General features: G+C 41.6%; 1 protein-coding gene across 4 annotated transcripts in view; it reads right to left on the minus strand.

Moving 5' to 3' along the window:
* The window catches only part of CYRIB (CYFIP related Rac1 interactor B), a 66538-nt gene that overhangs the window by 25037 nt on the left and 21414 nt on the right, over positions 1–20087 (minus strand). For 2 of the 4 annotated variants that reach the window (XM_032442905.1, XM_015856330.2), the window contains exons 2-3: positions 13858–13937; positions 2559–2595 (exon numbers count right to left, since the gene is read on the minus strand). The gene's annotated coding sequence lies outside the window, so the exon portion shown is untranslated. The remainder of the gene's footprint in view (positions 1–2558; positions 2596–13857; positions 13938–20087) is intronic. The other 2 variants (XM_032442903.1, XM_032442904.1) reach the window with 1 other exon arrangement.

A 20087-nucleotide genomic window follows, 5' to 3' on the forward strand; every position in this document is an offset into this window, starting at 1 on the left:
TGCTGATGTGGCCAACATCTCTATTTGTAAGAAATTTCCCCTCAACACCAGAAATATTGTTGGTTCAAAGAAAATAGAAATTTCTTGCCATATGCTGTAGCTGTTCTCTGGAAAGCCTTCCTCCTGCAGGCAGTACCATTCCCAGCAGTGCCCCTGAGCTGTGCTAGCTTTGTGAGATGCTCACCTTCCCGAGAAGCTGAAGCACCATCCTAGTAGAGGAATAAGTGAGCGTGAGAAAATGAACAAAAGCAAGAGCACACATCTGGAGGGAAATAAAAGGGTGATTCCTTAATAGAGCGTACTTGGTAAGATAGCACCCTTTGCAAACACACGCGTACTCTAAAGGTTTGCATTAGTTGAAAATGTAACTTTGCTAACATACTGAGCCATTTGGATGTAAATGCTATCAAGAAAACCCGCTAGTTCTGCTGGAACTAAATGCTCTTTCACTTATTTGTTGCAAACTGGGAAAGTATCACAGAATGCCTGCCCAGATCCCAGAGTCATTCTGTCACTCCAAAGAGGCAAGACAGTAGTCTTGAGGGACTGTCTGATCTAGCATCATGATGAGCTCTCTTAAGAGCTACAACAAAAAATTGATACAAAACTCAACAAAATCAGTTATTCCACAAAGCAATTATTTCAATATATGGATCAGGTATGAAAATCAAGGGTCATTCTTTCACTGACATTTGTAACAGCTTATATTCTTAATTTCACAATGGGTTATTAAGAGTTTTGGACACAGAACTCAAGTGTTTTCCAGTACTATAAACAAAACTGATGACAAATCAATTTAATCCTCTCCTCAGAATTCAGTGAACTTTTTACTGATTCATCAGAAGCGTAAGGTAAATAAATACTACTTCACATTTGGGAGCATTACCTTTCCAATGTGATGGATGAAAGATAGCTCTGCTGGCACAGCACAATAAACATGAAATATATTGCAAACTCCATGAAGTAGCTTAGGTAAGCAGGAAAAGGGAAAAACCTTCACATGAGCATTTGCCACCAATTCAGATTTACAAACCTTCTCAGGGTCCTGGTTTAAGGCACAGGGTTCAGGAAAGATTTGAAGTTAAATAGTAACATTAATAAAGATAATAAAATCAATATTGGGGGAAAAGAACAACAACAACAAAAACAGTAACGTTATTTCTTCATGCATATTTTCCAAGAACTTTAAACACCGTCTTCCAAGGTAAATTTTAAATAACAATAGCTTGTGTTGGAATGGACCTTAAAGATCATTGAGTTCCAACCCCACTGCCATAAGCAGGGACACCTTCCAACAGATCAGGCTGCCTGGGGCCCCCATCCAGCCTGGCCTTGAATGCCTCCAGAGATGGGGTATCCACAGGTTCTCTGGGCAGCCTGCATCAGCACCTCACTACTCTCCTAAGAATTTCTTCCTAACATCTAGTCTAAATCCTCCCTCTTTTAGTCCAAAAATCTTCCCCCTTGACTCATCACAAACATTGCTTAGCTACACACTAAAAATCCCTTTTTTGGAACAGTGAGATTTTCTCACATTGCTACAATGAAAATTCTTCAAATCATTAATAGACTGTGGTGAGGTACTGTAGGAGCAATGTCGTTATCTTTAACCACAGAGACATATACATGGCCACAAAAAACCTGGGTAACACTACAGGCTTGGAGCAGAGTGGCTGGAACACTGTGTAGTGGAAATGGACCTGGGGGTACCAGTTGATGCTAGGCTAAGCATGAGCCAGCAGTGTGCCCAGGTGACCAAGAAGGTCAATGGCATTATGGTTTGTAACATAAATTGGCTTGTAACATAAATAACTCAGACAGTGGGAGCATGGAGGTGATCATCCCTAAGTACTCAGCCCTGGTGATGGCACACCTTAAGCACAACGTTCACTTTTGGGCTTCTCACTACAAGAAAGACACTGAGGTCCCAGAATGTGATTAGAGAAGGGCAATGAAACTGCAAGAACACTGGAGCACAAGACTTATGAGGAACGACTGAGGGAGCCAGGATTGTTCAAGTCTGGAAAAGGCTCAAGGGTGACATCATCACTCTCTACCCAAAGGGAGGCTGTGGTGAGGCGTGAGTCATCCTCCCATGTAACCAGCAATAGGACTAGAGGGAATGGCCTCAAGTTGCAGAGGGGGAGATTCAGGCTGGATGTCAGGAAATAACTTCTCTGAGAGAGCAGTCAGGTGCTGGAATGGGATGCCCAGGGAGGTGATGGAGAAACGTTTAGATGCTGTACTGAGGAATATGGTTTAGTGGGAAATACTGGTAATAGATGGACAGTTGTACTGGATGATCTTAAATGTCTTTTCCAACCTTGGTGATTCTATGATTCTCTACTGGGCTGCAGAACAAATTCTTCAAAATAAGCATAACATTTTGCAGAAGTAGCTTTTACAACTTGGGAAAGTGTTGTATTAGGCGAAAGCCTTCAGGGAAGAAAAGTACTTCAAGAGAAAACTCCTGGTATTCACTATGGGTCATTTTCCTGCCCATATTATATAGAATTAATTCAGGAGAGTTTTCAAGCAAGTTAAGTTTCAGTTCTTACCTACAGCCAGTGCTGCACTCTGTTCTTGGCCTCCACTCTGTTTCAAAAGAAGAACAGATTATGAGAATACATTCTACCATACCTAAGGTGTTTAGTCAAATCCATAATAGAACATTAGTGGAAAAATCAGATTTAGATTCCCTTAAATTCCACTTACTCTAATTAGGTAGCCTTATCAATTTTTTTTCCCTCCCCATGACTGTAAACTGCAAAATTCCTACTTTGAGAAAATGTAACCAAAAAAACAAAAGTGGAAAACATTAATTATGTATAGATCAGGGCTGAATACATTTCATGTTGTTAACAGGTATCAAAACCCATCAGACCCAACAAAAATACGCCTTCAAAAAGCTCATTTCCTGAAACAACAGGAAACTGATGTAAAAATCAAACAGAAGAATACTGGCATTTAACACAGAAGTTTCTACCTGAAACCGGATTTTTGTGTAGTCAGTAACACTGGTTAAGAGGATTTTGACTAGAATTAAGTGCACTGAGCTGTAAACAATCAGGGCAAGTCCACACTCATTTGAATGACTGCACTATATAAACAAATATGAAAGTAACAGAAAAAAACATTGTAACAGCAAAGGCAGGTATCTCTAAAAAAAGCTTCCCAAAAGCACTGGTTGATTGTTATACACACACCTCTAAGCTTCCAACTGACAGAACTATTAGAAAAATCACAAACTGATCAGGTCTTCACATCTTTCCAGACAGAATATTGCATTTATAATCACAGGCACTTTACGCTGTTAAGAAAGGTGTGCTGACACCTCTGTCCTAAGTGAAAAAAGGAGCAAAAGCTGGTTACTAACACACACAGTCTTTCCAGGACTCTTATGCTAAGGAAGGCAGAAGGACAACAGTTTAGAGCCATGGGGCAGAAGGGAAATAAGGAAACCTCTAACTCTGTTAGATCAGTACCAAATAACAGACAAAAAGATGCCAGCACAGGAATCCACTAATTGGATTCCCATAATTTTTACAAAATTATTATAGAGTCATTTAAGTTGAAACAGACCTTCAAGATCACCAAATTTAACCAACAATCTGACCTATGGAGTCCCATCACTAACTCATGTCCCTTAGTGTCACGTCACATTCACAGGCCTCTTGAACACCTCCAGGAATGGGGACTCCATCACTTCCCTGGGAAGCCCATTCTAACACTTGAGCAACCTTCTCTGTGAATAAATTCTGCCAGGAAGGGTTTAAATTGGATTTTGGGAAGAACTTGGGGCCATTTCCTCGTGTCTATAAACCCTCTTCACTGCAACTTTCTTTCATGTAGCTGAACAGAGGAGTGGGCTATATAACAAAACACGGTCTAAATTGGTAAGGACAAGATCTGTACATCTCTAGTACTAGTCAGTGAAGAATCCTCACTGAGTATCCATTAAAGTGGCAGGATGTCAGATAAAAAGTGTGATAGATCCCTTACATGATTAAACGTGTACTTCCAGATGTACCTCAGTTCAGATACAAGAGTATCTGAATAAAGAACCAACTGTCAGCTTCAGAGGGCATCACCTCTGTTCTCCCACTAGGCAGAAATAACCTGTAATATATGAGCTCCCATCTGACCATGAATCTCAAGGTTTGGATTTTAAGACTGATACAGAAAAATACAAACAGGCACAAGACAAAGCATTTACTGTATAATAAGTAGTGAAAAAAATAACATTTTCCCCCTAGATTTGGCAACTCAGATTCATCCAAGTACTAAATGCTATGTTGCAGAGACTGTAAAACCACAGAATTATAGGGGCGAGAAGGGACCTCTAGAGATCATCAAGACCAACCTCCCTGCAAAGCAGACCCCTACAGCAGGCTGCAAAAGTAGGCGCCCAGGTAAGTCTTGATTAACCAGGTTGATTGTTATACACAATCTGAACCTGATTAACCAGGTTAATTAACTGATTAATACTGTGAAAGACTGTGTCAAAGGCTTTGCTAAAGTCTAGGCAGACTACATCAACTGCCTTTCCCTTGTCTACCAGTCTGGTCACCCAGTCATAGAAAGAGATGAGGTTGGTTAAGCACGACCTGCCTTTCATGAACCTGTGCTGGCTGGGCCTGATCCCCTGCATGCCACATACGTGCCATGTGATCTCTCACCCAAGATGATTTGCTCTGTAACTTCCCCTGTTGCTGAGGTCAGACTGAAAGGCCTGTAGTTCTCCAGATCCTCCAGATCCTCCTTACAACCCTTCTTGTAGCTGGGAGTCATATCGGCACGCCTCCAATCCTTCCCAGATAACCAGGAACACTGATAGATGGCAGAGAGCGACTCAGCAATCACCCCCTCAACTCCCTCAGCACCCAAGAATGGTACCCATCCGGTCCCATGTGATGGTCCAGATGGAGGAAGAGCTCCCTGTCTCCACCCGAATCACCAGGAGTGTATTCTCTGTAGCATCTCAGAATTCTCTGTAGCATCCCAGACTACCAGATCAGGGCATAGTGCCCTGAGGATAACTGATCAGCCTATTAAAGGCAGGCATAAAAACTGTGTTGAGGACCTCAGCCTTCTCCTTATTCTCAGTGGTCACATTCCCTGGGAAAAGGATGGAAACTTTCCTTGACTCTTCTCTTACCATTGATATATTTGTAAAAGGATTTCCTATTCTCTTTTACTGCAGTGGCCAATCTGAGTTCAGGTTGGGCTTTTGCCTTCCTAACTTCTTCCCTGCATACCTTAGCAACTTCCTTGTAATCTCCTCAAGTGGTCCGTCCCTACTTCCAGAGGACATAGAACATGTCCTTTCCTCATAGGAGAGGTGCTCCAGGCCCTTTATCATCTCTGTGGACCCCTCCTGGACCCTTCTCCTGGAGATCCCTGTCTTTTTTGTACCAGGAAGCCCAGAACTGGATACAGTACTTCAGGTGAGGCCTCACCAGGGCAGAGTAGAGGGGAAGGTTCACCTCCCTTGACCTGCTGGCCATGCTCCTTTTAATGTACCCCAGCATCCCACCAGCATTCTTGGCTAACAAAGCACGCTGCTGACTCGTGGCCGATGTGTCATCCACCAGGACTCCCAGGTCCTTTTACACAGAGCTCCTCTCCAGCAAGTCATGCCCCAACCTGTACTGATACTTGTGGTTATACCTTCCCATGTGCAAGACTTTATACTGGCTTTTGTTAAACCTCATCTTGTTTATTGCTGCCCAGCTCTTTAGTCTGTCCAGGTCTTGCTGAATGGCAAGCACAGCCTTCAGGTGTGTCGGCCACTCCTCCCAGCTTGTATCACTGCTGTACTTGCTGAAGGTGGACGCTATCCCCTCACCAAGGTCATAGGTGAAGATAAGCAGCTCCTAAGAAAAACTACTTTTATTCACACCTCTTAGTCTGCAACCTAACTCCCTAATGTTTAAATTACTCATGAAGTTCAAGGTCACACTGGGATCTCCCTTGCTAACTATTGCAGACTGGGGCCTTGTGCAAGCCAGAGGTGAACCATAGTAGGTATGTTCTCAGTTCCATCACAGTGATGGAAAGAGAACCCAGCTTAAAGACAACACTGTCCAGGCATTCTGCACACACTCCTGCTGTATTGCTTCAGTTACAAGCTTGAAATTATCTCCAAAAACTGGTTATTCTTAGAACTGGAAGTACACATTAAAAATATGAGAATAAGCCCAGTTCAATACAAGACAATGCAAGTCAAATACATCCCACATGTTGTGGGTGTATATATATATTTATAAAATAAATATATTTTATAAAATATATAAAAGAACAGTAAGAATTTTTTAGCAATAAAGCTTCATTTTTACCTCAGTAAAAATAACAGATGGCTAAGATGTAGAAAATAAATCACCGCTAAGATCAGGTTTCATGAAGTTTCAAGGCACCAGCAGATAAACTGAGATTCAGTGCTAGGTGGACACAAGCTTCAATGCTAACACTGGCAACACTAAAAAGATTATGCTGCAATTGCATGACAAACTGCAGTGGCAGTCTATCGCTGCTACAGATTTATCCTGGTTCTTCTAACAAAACAAATCTAGTAGCAGCCTGCTATAAGGGTATCTTTCTGACCACAGGCTGTAGAAAGCATTAGGATCTTTTTTCCTCTGTTGCTTTCCTATTATCCCTCTAAAACTAAATTGGATCTTTATAGTCCATGTGTTGTACTAAGCTCTTCAAAAATGTATGTCACTTCTCAACACTGTTTGACGGTATTACATATTACTTGCTACACTCAAGGCTGCATTAAGCGTATTTCAAGGCCAGGCTGGATAGGGCTTTGACCAACCTGGTCTAGTAGGGGGCATCCCTGACTGTAGCAAGGGGTTGGATCTAAATGATCACAAAGGTCCCTTCCAATCCAAACCACTCTATGATATAATTTCATGACAGATAGTAGTCTGATATGAAAGCTTTCTAGGACTGTGCCACACACCTGCCAAAAGCACATGAAACACTCTATTTAAACACTCTAGTTTAAACCCCAAAGTTTTAGTACTGCATACTACGCACAAGCAGAATTTTGAGGAGATATCTACCATTTGTGCTTTCCCACCCTGAAAAGTATTCGAGGTATCCAGTACCTTTATAACGTTAACTGATGTTGCTGTTTGCTATCTATTGCACATCTAACTTCCCCATAGCTGCTGAATGTTGCTATTTTTCTGCAATTAATGCTTCCTTTGAAGTTATACCGTTAACACCCATTTGTGAAGCGTTCCTGAATACCAGCCAAGTGATTCAACAGCTCTCTATGCGAGCCATACAAACGATGCAGGTTTGTTGCTTTTTCTTTTTTTTCTTTTTGAAATATGACAGTTTAAGAGAGTTCTGACTCACCGATATCAGAGCAACAGAAACAAAACCATACTCTGTCCCAGGAAGTTTGCAGTGATACTCACATGCATAATAAAAACATGATGACAAACAAAGGTCAAGAGGGCCGTTCCTTTCAAATACTAGTTATTGGCAACACATTATATACTCTGATCAGTCTAAAATTCCACAGCTCTATTCAATAAAATCTCAACAGAAGGGCCCTTTAAAAATAAATAAACCACCTAGACCTTTGAAGAAAGTGGCTTACCCTAAGGATAGAACTACACTAGGACTACATATCAGCAGGGAACTTCTATAGTGAAAGGAAACAGAACGTCTTTAAAACATCTTTTTACGGACTGTCTTCCTTTTGATGAACTTTAATCTATAATCCTCTGTACTACTAGAAATGGAGAGTTGAAGTTCTAGCAAATGCCCCAGCAGGTAGAATCACAGAATCTTAAGAGTTGGAAGGGACCTCCAAAGATAATTGAGTCCAACCCCCCTGCCAAAGCAGGTTCCCTACACCAGGTCACACAGGTAGACGTCCAGGCAAGTCCTGAATATCTCCAGAGAAGGAGACTCCACAACCCCCCTGGGCAGCCTGTTCCAGTGCTCCATCACCCTCACTGTAAAGAAGTTCTTGTGCACATTCATGTGGAACTTCCTATGCTCCAGTTTCTGGCCGTTTCCCCTTGTCCTGTCTCCACACACTGCTGAAAAGAAACTGGCCTCACCACTTTGTCTCCTGCACCTTAGATACTTATAGACCTGCATCAGGTCCCTCTTAGTCTTCTTTTCTCAAGGCTAAACAGACTCAGTTCACTTAGCCTTTCTTCATAGGGGAGATGCTCCAGGCCCTCCACCATTTTGTGGCCCTTTCCAAGAGATCCCTGTCTTTTTGTACTGGGGAGCCCAAAACTGGACACAATATTCCAGATGAGGCCTCGCCAGGGCAGAGTTGAGGGGGAGGATCACCTCCCTTGACCTGCTCGCCATGCTCTTTTTAATGCACCCCAGAACGCCACTGGCCTTTTTGGCCACAAGGGCACACTGCTGGCTCATGGCCAATATGTTGTCCACCAGGACACCCAGGTCCTTGTCCCATGACAGCTGCACAGAGAGGCTGAGGATGCCCCGTCCCTGGAGGCATTCAAGGCCAAGCTGGATGGAGCCCTGGGCAACCTGGTCTGGTGGAAGTTGGCAGCCCTTGAGGTCCCTTCCAATCTGGGCCATTCTGTGTTTCTGTGCTGAGAGTCCTGAAAGCAACTCTGGTCTGCTAAGCTCTGCCTGCAGTTCCACCTTGTCTTCTGTGCTGAAAGAGTCGTAGCAACTGTTTCAGCTAAAATTAAAATAAAGGAAGCTTATCAGATCTATTGAACAGTAATATTCTATTAACATAAGATCAGGATTACTCCAATAAAATGAAAAGCATGGACAATCAAATGCCAGTGAACACTGATAAATGAGAATATTCGAAGCAATTGCATCAATCACACGTGTCCAGAAAGGAAGAATCTAATCAGATCATTTTAACCCGTGACCTCAAATGTTTATTGGGAAGCATTTAAGATGAAAGCATGCACAGAAGTTGCATAATGCAGGCTAGCAAACAACACAGAATATGGGAATACTGAAGTTTGGGGTTGGCTTTTAGGGACTGCTAAGTGCATTAAACAGCTTTATCAAATAGACGGGGAAAAAAACAAGGAGCCATAGAGAGAGTCATAATTGCTGCACTGCAATGTAATGACACTGAGCAAAACATTTTCTGCTCAGTAATTTCCAAAACTACTTCCAAGATGAAATAAAAAAAGAAAATAATACAAGTGCAGTTGTGGCCAAGCAGTAGCTGTGCATTAACCCATTCAGAAGGAGGTATGTGAGCAATCCAGCTCCCTGTGGTACTTTTAAAAAAGTAAAAACATATAAAAACTAAACAATTCATTCAACAAGCATTGAGAAGCCCTCCTATAAGTCAGGAAGTTAAAAAAGCAACATCTGACATCAGCCTAACAGAACAGACCTTATAAAATGTAATGTGAAACCTCAATCACCAGTATCAACAAACAGCTTTTCATCAGAGCAACATTTGGCCTGAGAAAAGTTTACATATTTTGCAGGTCTGTTTAAAAGCGACTTTTTGAGAAGTCAAAACAACCTTTAAATTAATGACTTTGATTTGAAAGTTCATTGAACAAACAGAACCAAACAGTTGGTGTTGTCCTGAGTGATTATTTACAGGTGAAGAAAAAGAGCAGCTTCTCCTTCATAAACAAAACAGCACAGCTCGATGCTCCAGCAGAACATGGGGTGTGCTACACAAGCCCTTATATCAGATTCAGAACTCACTTTTCTTACCTTACACGACTAAGTGACAAAGCATGACTGCTACATATAAAGTCAGAGTATTCTGGAACAGCTCTGCAGTTGATGAGTCAAGCACCTGCCACTGATCATTTGCAGGTTACTACTACCTTCACTCAGGGTTTTAAATAATTCTATGTCCGCTGTGAGAGAAAAATACCACATTATGCTGCCTCAGCAAAGCAGATGATTAACATCCATCGATGATGGGTACCTGGTAGGACTTTAACAACAGGATTGCACAGAAGTGCTTAAGCCTTCAATCTATTCCCATGCAATTGCAACCAGCCGTATTAAACAAGCCACATGAAACAAGCCTTAAGATAAAATCCAGCAAATAAGCAGTAGACAGCTCAGTTAAGCTGAAAGGCTGTTAGCCATTCCTCTTTCTTGCTTCAAATAGCAGCATTAATATAAAATAAATGCATGCTGGTAAAACACGGTAGAATTCCTAATTGTTGTATTCAAAATATTTTCTAAGTAAGAAATAGCACAAAGGATGTGTGCACCTCACCATCAGTTTCTTGGAAAAGCTTCAACAAACCCACTACCACAAAGACAACAAATCCGCCTGAGCTCAGCTGAACTGTAAACGATTTATAAGCAAACCTACCACAATATATTCAGAGCACCACTACCAACAGATTTTATTCTTTGGTTTTTTTCCCCCCAAACTTGCGGCTCAAATGGGAAGTGGTTTCAGCTCTCAGAAACGCATTCATTTTTCTTTATGTATTTACAGTATATGACCTCATAGTGATGGATTAGTCTTTCTTCCTGGTGGTTCTCACACCGTCCTACTGCTGCTATCCAGTAGCTCTGCAGTGAAAGCTTTCCATGCTACTCACAAGCGCTTGTGGCTCCACTATCCCTAAATACGTTACATGAGGTTCTAGTGGAAAACTTTCTGAAGGAGCACGTTAAGAGCTCCAGGTTGTTGTTGTTTTTTGGGTTTTTTTAAATGCCTATTTCCTTGTTTAATAGAGGAAACATTTGGTACTGACCAAAACAGAACAGAACATTGCTTTCTATTTCCAGCCGTACATTAAGTTTTGCATAAACTTCCTGACAGTCAAAGACACACAGAAGTCTATAACACTACAGCCTAACTCAACAAAAATCCATCTTCTGGATCGCATCCCTCACTGCTAACCTTTTGTAGGCACACAGGTATTGGGACAACTAGAAAAACCTCCCTTGTTCAAGTCCAGGGCTTTCCTGCTCAACCTAATGTAGAGTACCTGCTTTTAGCAGGAGGAGATGCTCAATCTACAGAGGTCCCTTCCAACACTTACGTATGATTCTATGATATTAAGGGATTTACACTTAACAGCAAAAATCATTACCGAAGAAACCTTACAGACTCTACCCACAAGCAAACAGAAAACATGAAATTATGTCAGCCAGACAAATGCTACACTTGTAGGAGCTATGCAAGCCACAACAAAGTGTTCTCAAAATTAATACTAAGGTGACACGTATGTATTTGCTTCCACTTCGCAAACAAAATACTGAAGGTGTTTCCAAATTTATTCAAATTAATATAAATGCAGAACCTGTTAATCCACAAACAGTGCAATATCAGTGCTGGGGCAGACTCCACAACACACTGAACACTTGGCTTGAAACACCTCCCCATTGTCATCCCACTGTAATTACAGGGGAACTGTAATTACAACCACCCTAAGATGCACAGAAAGATTTTCATATTCTCAAGCACGTAAACAAATTCAAGCTGCAGGTAAGAGAATGCAGCTATAAATTAAGAATGAATAATTAGATGTTATACTCAGAAGCAGGAGATAGATATCAAGATTTGTATGCATGACTGACAATCAGAAAAAAAACAATCCTTTACAAGGAATCATTCTGAAAAATGTAACACGTGAAAAATAAGGCAACCACTAAAATGTGTAGATGTCCTTTTAGAGCCTGTGATAATGGACTTCTGAAATACAGCCTACAGAAAACATGCATCTATAACAATACCTGGATAAAACAGGCACATATGCCTCTCAGAGCCACTTGGGCTGCACCACACTAAGAAATAGTCAGTCAGCTGCAGCTACCTCAGCACCAAGATTCAGCAAGATAAAGACACTCTTTCCTAAGCAAAGTGTTTTCTGTAAATCCCGTTCTCTCTTCAGCATATTCCCAAAGCTGGGGGGCTGAGCTGAAAAGTGGGTCAGGTCTAAAATGTGCTACAGCTCAGCATGTTCTCACCTGCCATCCTCCCAGACTAAAGATAATGCTGGAAATAAAGAACACAGCAGTACTCCTAACCTAATAAATGCTGCACGGTCCTAACGGAAATACAGAAGGAAGATGACTATTTTACCACAACTGCAGACAAAGAGCTCCATTCTGGAACTAATCAGCTTCACCCAACACAGCCATCCCATCTTAAGTTCTCTTGGTAAGGGATGGGAGTGAAGGAATGGGAAGAGAAGCAGAAGTAAGGAAATGGACAGATGACCCCTAGCAATTCCCTCACTGCTAGGCCAATAAGCTTTTCAGTTCTCTGTATATGACAAGCTGTACACTCAAATTTATGCGGACATGCATGATTTGTTCATACCATAAAATGGCTTAGGTTGGAGAGAACCTTAAAGATCACCTGGTTCCAACTCACAAGCTGTAAGCAAGGATGCCAGCCACCAGACCTGGCTGCCCAGGATCCCATCCAACCTGGCCTTGAATGCATCTTAGGGATGAGCCATCCACATTCCCTGTTGTGGGTCCCAGGTATGGACACATCACTCCAAGTGGGGCCTCATGAGAACAAAGCAGAACAAGACACACGCCTCCCTCACCATGCTTTTGGTCACCTGTATTTTGATGCAGTCCATGATACAGTTGGCTTTTTTTTTCCATTTCCATCAGATGGACATACTTTAATGATATCAAACTTTTAAAGGCACGTAAGAATAGTTGAGTAACAGGATGAAATACATTTAAGTCAAGCCTGGTTATTAGCAAAAACTATACAATACAACAATATTAGCCTCAGTTGTTTATAAAATGTAGGTAAATTAACTGATATAGGAAGCTTAATAAAGCATCTGTAAATATTTGGGTCATAAAAGCTTAATGTTTCCTTACGGACTAATATACTGCTGCTTTTCACGATTTGTCCTTGGATCCAGCTGCTCAGCCCATACAGAGATGAGAAATGTCTCCTAGTTTACTTAGCCCTATAGCTCAAAAAGTAGGATTATACTTGTACAGAAGGTATATAGGGGTAGCCAGATGAAAACTCAACGCATGTTTAGTTTACATCTCGTGGATGTTTTGCCCCATGCTTAAGACTTCATTAAGTGAGTATTTGAAAAGTGAGATGTACATCCAGTACCTCCGATGGATGCATACATGATTTAGCTATATTAAATCACACCCAGATGTCCTAAATTCTCTGGTTTCTTTGTGACTGGTTTGTAACACCATGGCTCAATCCCTTAACATACAGAATGATCAACTGTTAGTAAGAGGCTATAGCTCTTCACCAGTGATTCTTCTACTGTTCTGAACCACAGGTAACCTACGTATAACTTTAAGCACCTGAGAATTATGGTACATCTTCAGTTACATTATCATGTGCCATTTCTAGCAAAAACGATGCCTCACTGAACATCCTTTGATTAATTTTAAGAACACTAATGACATTTTCAAAAGCACCTGGAAATTTTAATTAGCGTGTTCAGCTTCTAAATCGGCTTTCTGAAAAGTCTTGTTTTTCTTTCCCTCAAAGCTCTGGAGAGTAAGAGTTGAAGTTTCAGTATTTGCACCATCCCTTCAAGTAAATAGCTCTGGTATAGTAAAGAAAAGTACAGACGTGGTATTAAGTCTCAGTAGAAAATGCAAAAACAAGAACATTTAACATTTCACCACAGACAAAAGACTCCTCCTTTCCTTCTTGTACTGGGAGAGCAGGAATTGAGTAACTCTATTCTATTTAAATATCTGCATGCTATACACCAATATTGTGCCCTTTGTCTGGTAAGCTACAGTTAAGCACAGGAGAACTACTGCATGGACTTTCTGCTTTCAATACATCCAAGTAATTTGTACTTCTTGTACTGGAATATTACAGAAAACAGAAACAACTGACAAGCTGATGTCTAAAATAGAAGAAAAGTTTACCAGCTGGTAGTATCTTCTTGCAGTCTTAACAGAAAACTCCTCTTCCCCAGGTTTCCAATGTGGCAGCTTGTCTTCAGAATCTGAACAAACAGAAGAATACCATTAAAACTAAACAATACACAGCAATTCACGTCAGTCAGTGCAAGAGGTAAATCAATGTTAATCCCGTAATGCCAAGGAACAGATGCTGTTCTTCAGGAATCCAAATAAAACAAAACACTTGTAATTTTATGGAACTGACAATACAAGCAAATAAAAAGGCATCCTGACAAACTCCTCCATGAGTCAGTAAGGCAATTAGCTATCTGTGATCACAAGCATCAGAAATAGAGCATTACATCTCAGCATTACTAAGCCAACTTGCATTTAGCTGCAGCAGAGAAAAGTAGGTCTCAGTTTATATGCAGAATCATACACTGCATATAGGGAAAAGTGCTTCATGAATAGAGTTTCCACCAGTTAAAGACAAAAATGACAGCATTTACCCTTCGGAACTTAATATAATTTTGAAGTAAAAAATGTAAGTTTCCAGCTTAGAAATTTAGTATTGTACAGTACAACAGGAAAGCATTTCCTATGGTAGTTTTCCATTGAGATCTATTGCAAGTGTCTTTCGGTCCATTTGGAATAGGTTTATAAAAACATCTGCCTTTACATACTGCAGTAACTGGATGATACACTAGCCCAAGTGAACACCTTTCCATTGTGATATTACATAAGTTTGCTCCATCAGGGGTTTGGGAGGCTCCTTCCGTTTCAGCAAATGTAAATGTTTTCAAGTGTTTTTACTTCACCTGCCTCCCGAAAACCCACTTTAGCTCCTACTGCACGCACTGCTCCTGTTACCAGAATTCACCCTGTCAATATTTCACACTAGGGCTTTTTTTAAGGAACAACCCTCCTATTTCGTACATTAATTCTGTTTGTTCAAACAGCAAAACCAACTACATTATGCAGCGCGTCTGTTTCTAGAAATTGGTTTACAAATTGTTTTCAGAGATCTGCATTAGAAATAGAGAATTCCTGTCATGTCAATGACATCTGCAGATCCAGCTGAAGAGGTATGAAATATTCAGTGTTCATTTGTACTACTTCAGCTATCAGCAGCTCCTTTAAGTAACTTAATCCTGATTAACAAGCATTAGCACAAAAATATGCTGCTTTGCAGTGAAATTCCCAATCAAATAAAACATGGTTCTACTGATGTTCCCCAGCTCATGGAAATATATGGTTCCATAGGAACCACACGATCTGTTGGGGCTGGACAAAGAATGTCTGGTGCCATGCAAGGAAAGGCACTGCTGAGGGTGTGTGTGCCTCCAGCAGCTGTGCAACACCACAGCACAACAGGGGCTGATGTGGGGCATGCACAGAGCTACAGACGTTCAGTCCCTTCAAAACATGGAAAAATCTCCACTGTAACAATCCTTCACTTCACAGAATCACAGAATGACCTGGGCTGGAAGGGACCTCAAGGATCATGTAGTTCCAACCCCCCTGCCTGGCAGGGCCACCAAACATACACATTTACTAGATCAGGTTGCCCAGGGCCCCGTCCAACCTGGTCTTGAACACCTCCAAGGACGGGGCATCCACAACCTCCCTGGGCAGCCTGTTCCAGGGCCCAACCACTCTCCTACTGAAGAAGAAGCAACACTTGCATTGTTTCAGTTGAAATAACCTGTTAAGAGCTCATGACCTGCAATATAAATGACAACACAGAAGAATTAAACAGCTGCCATCGTAGCTTTTCAGTGTTGATTCAAAACTTAGTTCTCTTTACACCACAAAGGTCTACTGAACTAAATTAACAGTGCTTCTTTGACCAGCAAATGAGCACAGCTAGCAAACAACAGAAGAATTTGCTCACTCTCAGAAGACTTCCCTGCTTACTACATGCTGTGTTGGCACAGCTTTATAAGGATGAATTCAAAAGGACTCAGACCATAAGCATAAATTAGGGAGACCTCACCTATCCATTACAGTGATCATCCCTTCATTTGTTTTCTCACCTAAGGAGAAGGTGGAATAAATTCTGCAGTACAGCACCTGACTCAATCTTGTTTCTCATTCAAAATTTACGCTCAAGAAAAATAACCACCAAGATGCAAAGAGTTTTCAGTGAGTCGCACTGTTTGTTTTCCTCTGGTGTATGTGTATCAACAGGCAGACACTCAGCCACAGCCTCCTTAGCTTCCAAGGTGCTGCTCTTAGCTGAGCTACAAGGGACAAGACTTCTGTGATTAAGGCAGGATTCTAAGGGGAAAACAAGAAACAGAACAGTACAGCCAGTAACACAGGGGCTAAAGAAGAGAAAGGGGCTTACTGAAGAAAGTGTGTGTGCCCTTTGCAAGATAGTTTGCTGAAGTACTGTGGAAAGACAACTCTTATGCCAGACAGAGCAATTTCTAAGCACAGACTTAATGCTATCTTTACAAGTTTTTCCAGTCTGTTACAATTAACGTAGCAGTCAGAGGTCAAGCACACTCTGTGTCAGAGCAGGCTCCAAGTCCTCACAAGCCAGCAGTGGGGATGGCTCAGGACCAGAGGGAAGGTGAGGTCCAAGCGTTTCCTTCAATTCTGCATAAGCTGAAAGCTGCCAACACAACTACATGTTCTCTAGTTCTCTGCCTTGCTCTGGTCGGATGCTCATCAGTGCTGCTGAGCTGACAACCTGGAATAACTTGAGCTGCCATTTCTGTGATTAGCAGCTTATGCAGCACATTCAAGAGCCCATAGAAAAGTGAATTTCACAGCTTAATGCAGCCAAGTAATTGTAACTAAAAAGCTTTGTCTAATCTATGTTCAGGAATAACAGCTCCTAGCATTAACCTATATACCCAACACCACTACACAGACAAATCACACTCAGAATCACTGTGCTGCACACATCTCTGTCTGAATTTGAATTGGCTTAGGCCCAAATGTACAAAGCACAGAAGACAGCAAAAGAGATTTGAGGTGATGCATCCTCCTCAACATGGATCTCAACAGGCCCGAAAACCCATCAACAGCACATCCAGAGAAGGACAACAAAGCTGGTGAGGGGTCTCACCAAACTCCTTCTGGGTTTACCAGAACAAAAACTTCCAACAAGTTGGAAGAGGAAACTGTCCTGTGAATCCATGAACTGCCTGTCAGGGATCTATTACAGCAACCCCAGTGGTTTGCTTCTACACAGATGAAAAGGTAAGTTCTCACTTCTCTGCTTTCAGAAGAGTAATGAAACCATTGAAGATCAAAAGAAATGATACTAAAAACTCAGTAGTTACAGCTTCAATCGGAAATCGTGCAGTCAGTTACAACGATGCTAAGATGCAATGCACTGAGAGTGAAGATTAATTTATCTTCACAAATTAATAAAGCTGCAAAGGCAGACATAAGACACTCATACAACACCTTCAACTGTCCCCAAGGCAAACATTTGGCACAGGTTTCAAGCATTACCAATCCAAGACAATGCTTTAACTGAAGTGTAATTTACCAGACTTAGCACACAGAACCCTGACCAGCTTTTCCTCTGTTAATTACTCTGAAGTAATCAAAAAGACTTCCGACTGTAAGTATTTTCTGTGATTCTTTCTCTCCTTTCAGTGTTATTGTCCTGTTTTCAAACATCACACATGACATTTTGAGCTCAGAGCTGCATGGTTCAGCCTCTTTCCCCTAAAATACACCTGAAGTTGGAGGATCTGCACAGAATAATAACACACTCCTCCACTAAGGGGGACAGCACGTGCTCGAGGTTCAAGAGTTCGTTCACACTTCAGAAGATCCAAATCAGACCCTTTACCTTCAAGTCCTCGTTCACCCACCATGCTGGAATTCAGGAACCTGTCTCAAGATTTACCATAAATGCAGCAGTAGAAACAAAATAGATCTCGAGTTCAACATAAAACTGAAACCATAAATACCAATTTCATCTAACCGTACAATGAGTGTGTTTCTCTATTTCACAAAGAAATGTGGAACTGCAAGTACAACTGTACCGATAGGGATCATTTGAATATTCTAACATAAGACTATTTAACTTGGAAAAAATCCCAAACATAACCAGTATTTCACTGTTCCCCTTTAAAACAGTTACTCATCGCAGAGCAACCCAAGTCCTTTGAGTGCCCCTACTCAAAGGAAGGCAGGCAGAATGGAGGTGAAGCACTCCCCAACTTCCTTATAAAACAAGTCTCAGTAGCAAGAAATGAAAATGGCAAGGTCCAATTATACACACTTTGCCTCAATGGTTAAACATACAAGCAACCTACAAGAACTCTTCCTAAGTAAGGCTTACAGGAAGAAGATTGCAGCTGCTCATCTAGGCTCCAAAGAAGAGCTTCAGTTTTCCACTAGACAAAGATCTACTGTGAGTTAAGACTAAAAACCAGGACTTTCCCATGCCATTAAAATTCCTCCTCACCAGGCTGTGCTCAGCCTTTCCTGGATCCACCCCTCCAACCTCTATTTGCAAAGCATCCCAGCTGCAGCTGAGCGAGGCACTCACTCACCTGGCTCCCACACCAACACTGACTTCAGGACTCCACCGACAGATTACAGCCAGGCTTCTCACCTGCGACAATCAGCAGGCAATTATACAAATGAACCTGCCTCTTTTGCATTAGGTGCAATTTAAGAGCTCTTACTACTGAAAGCAGGTAGCAGGGGATAGAGAAGGTACTCTGAAGCCCTGTATGTGGATACCACATCAGCATATCCTTTTTTTCCTCCTGTTTCCTAATCACCCAGATTTAGACAAGCCTGATATCTAGTCTACAGAAGACCAGGCATTACTTCAATCTCTTAGCCATGTTTAGTAGACGTAACTTTCCCTACCTGATGTATAAAGCAGTCCAAGCTCTCAGTCCTGGTGGTGTGAATGACATTTTTAGGGTTCAATATATCACACCCAGAAAGCTGTTGACAGACTGCCTCAGCGTCTCACTACACGTGAAAAGCAAGTGGACACCCACCTAAAATCTGATTAACTTTAAGCCATTCCTACACTCTCACATCCCCCCGAAACTTCAGTCTGTACCTGTAAAGTAAAAGACCTTTGTTCAAAACACGGATGGAGGAGCTACCATAAAAGGCTTTAATCCACCTTTCTTACACAGCCTGATCAGACTGTAAAGTTCTTTTGCTACTGTAAGGCTAGAAATACTTGTTCCAAGATTAACAGTTTTGAGGGTACAGAGTTTTTCTATGGGGAAATGCAGTCAAAAACCTGAAGTTAAATACACACATGAAAGAAATGTACTTTAAATAATAAAATTCATGTTGAAGAGTCAAGCTCAGCACACATTTAGGTAGTTACAGATAGTAACTTTGTATCTAAGAGCACAACAGAGACATACAGCAGTTTTTCATCTACTTGCCATTACTTTTGTGAGTGGATGCAAGCACATGCAGCAAGACTATAATCAATACCAGCACTGTGTCTGCTTACAAACATTCAGAAAAGTTCCAGGTGTTGGATTTGAAGAGTAACAGAGTAACAGGTATAAGCAGCAATAATAGTGTATAACTAGACTTAAATTTCAAGTGCCCAACTTTTGCAGTTTTAAAATTTGCTTTGGGGACTTCGTCTGCAAAGGGCTTTAACGCCATGTGACAAGTTAGATGCTCTACAGGTGAAGTGTGCCCTAGGCTGCTCCTTCATGAGAAACCCACAGGGCCCTCACCCACATTATCAGCCAGAGGAGAGACAGTGCTACATATGAACCACTGTTCACACCAACAACAGGCAGAGCCTCCCAAGCTCCTCAGAAGCTTATTATCTAGAGGAGTGTGACTTGTATTGTGCAACACAAACCCAGAAGCAAGCTCCAGCTTGGCGAGAGCTGAAAACAAAAGTGTGCACATGCATATACCTTCTAGGAAGAAACTGGCTCTGTCATGTGGTGCTGTGTACTCATCCGCTCAAGGACTGTGATTCAGTGCCTGCAGAGCTGTACAAGGACTATGATTCAGTGCCTACAGGGTGTGTTGGATTTGGTACAGCTGCACTGATTAGTTGTACACAACAGACACGTCTGGCTGCTGACAGGGAAGGGCTGCACACACACAGTAAAGAGCACTCAGAGAAGTCAAACTGTGCAATACAGCCAGGTCTCTCTGCCTTCAGATTTATTCAGGGTAACTACAGAAATCTTCTGTATCATCTGGTTCGTTTGTACTTTTAAAAACCCACAGAATAAATGAAGCCAGTTAATTTTCATGACAGACGGGATTTAGCT

The sequence above is a fragment of the Coturnix japonica genome, chromosome 2 (assembly GCF_001577835.2).
Source record: "Coturnix japonica isolate 7356 chromosome 2, Coturnix japonica 2.1, whole genome shotgun sequence".
Classification (NCBI taxonomy): domain Eukaryota; kingdom Metazoa; phylum Chordata; class Aves; order Galliformes; family Phasianidae; genus Coturnix; species Coturnix japonica.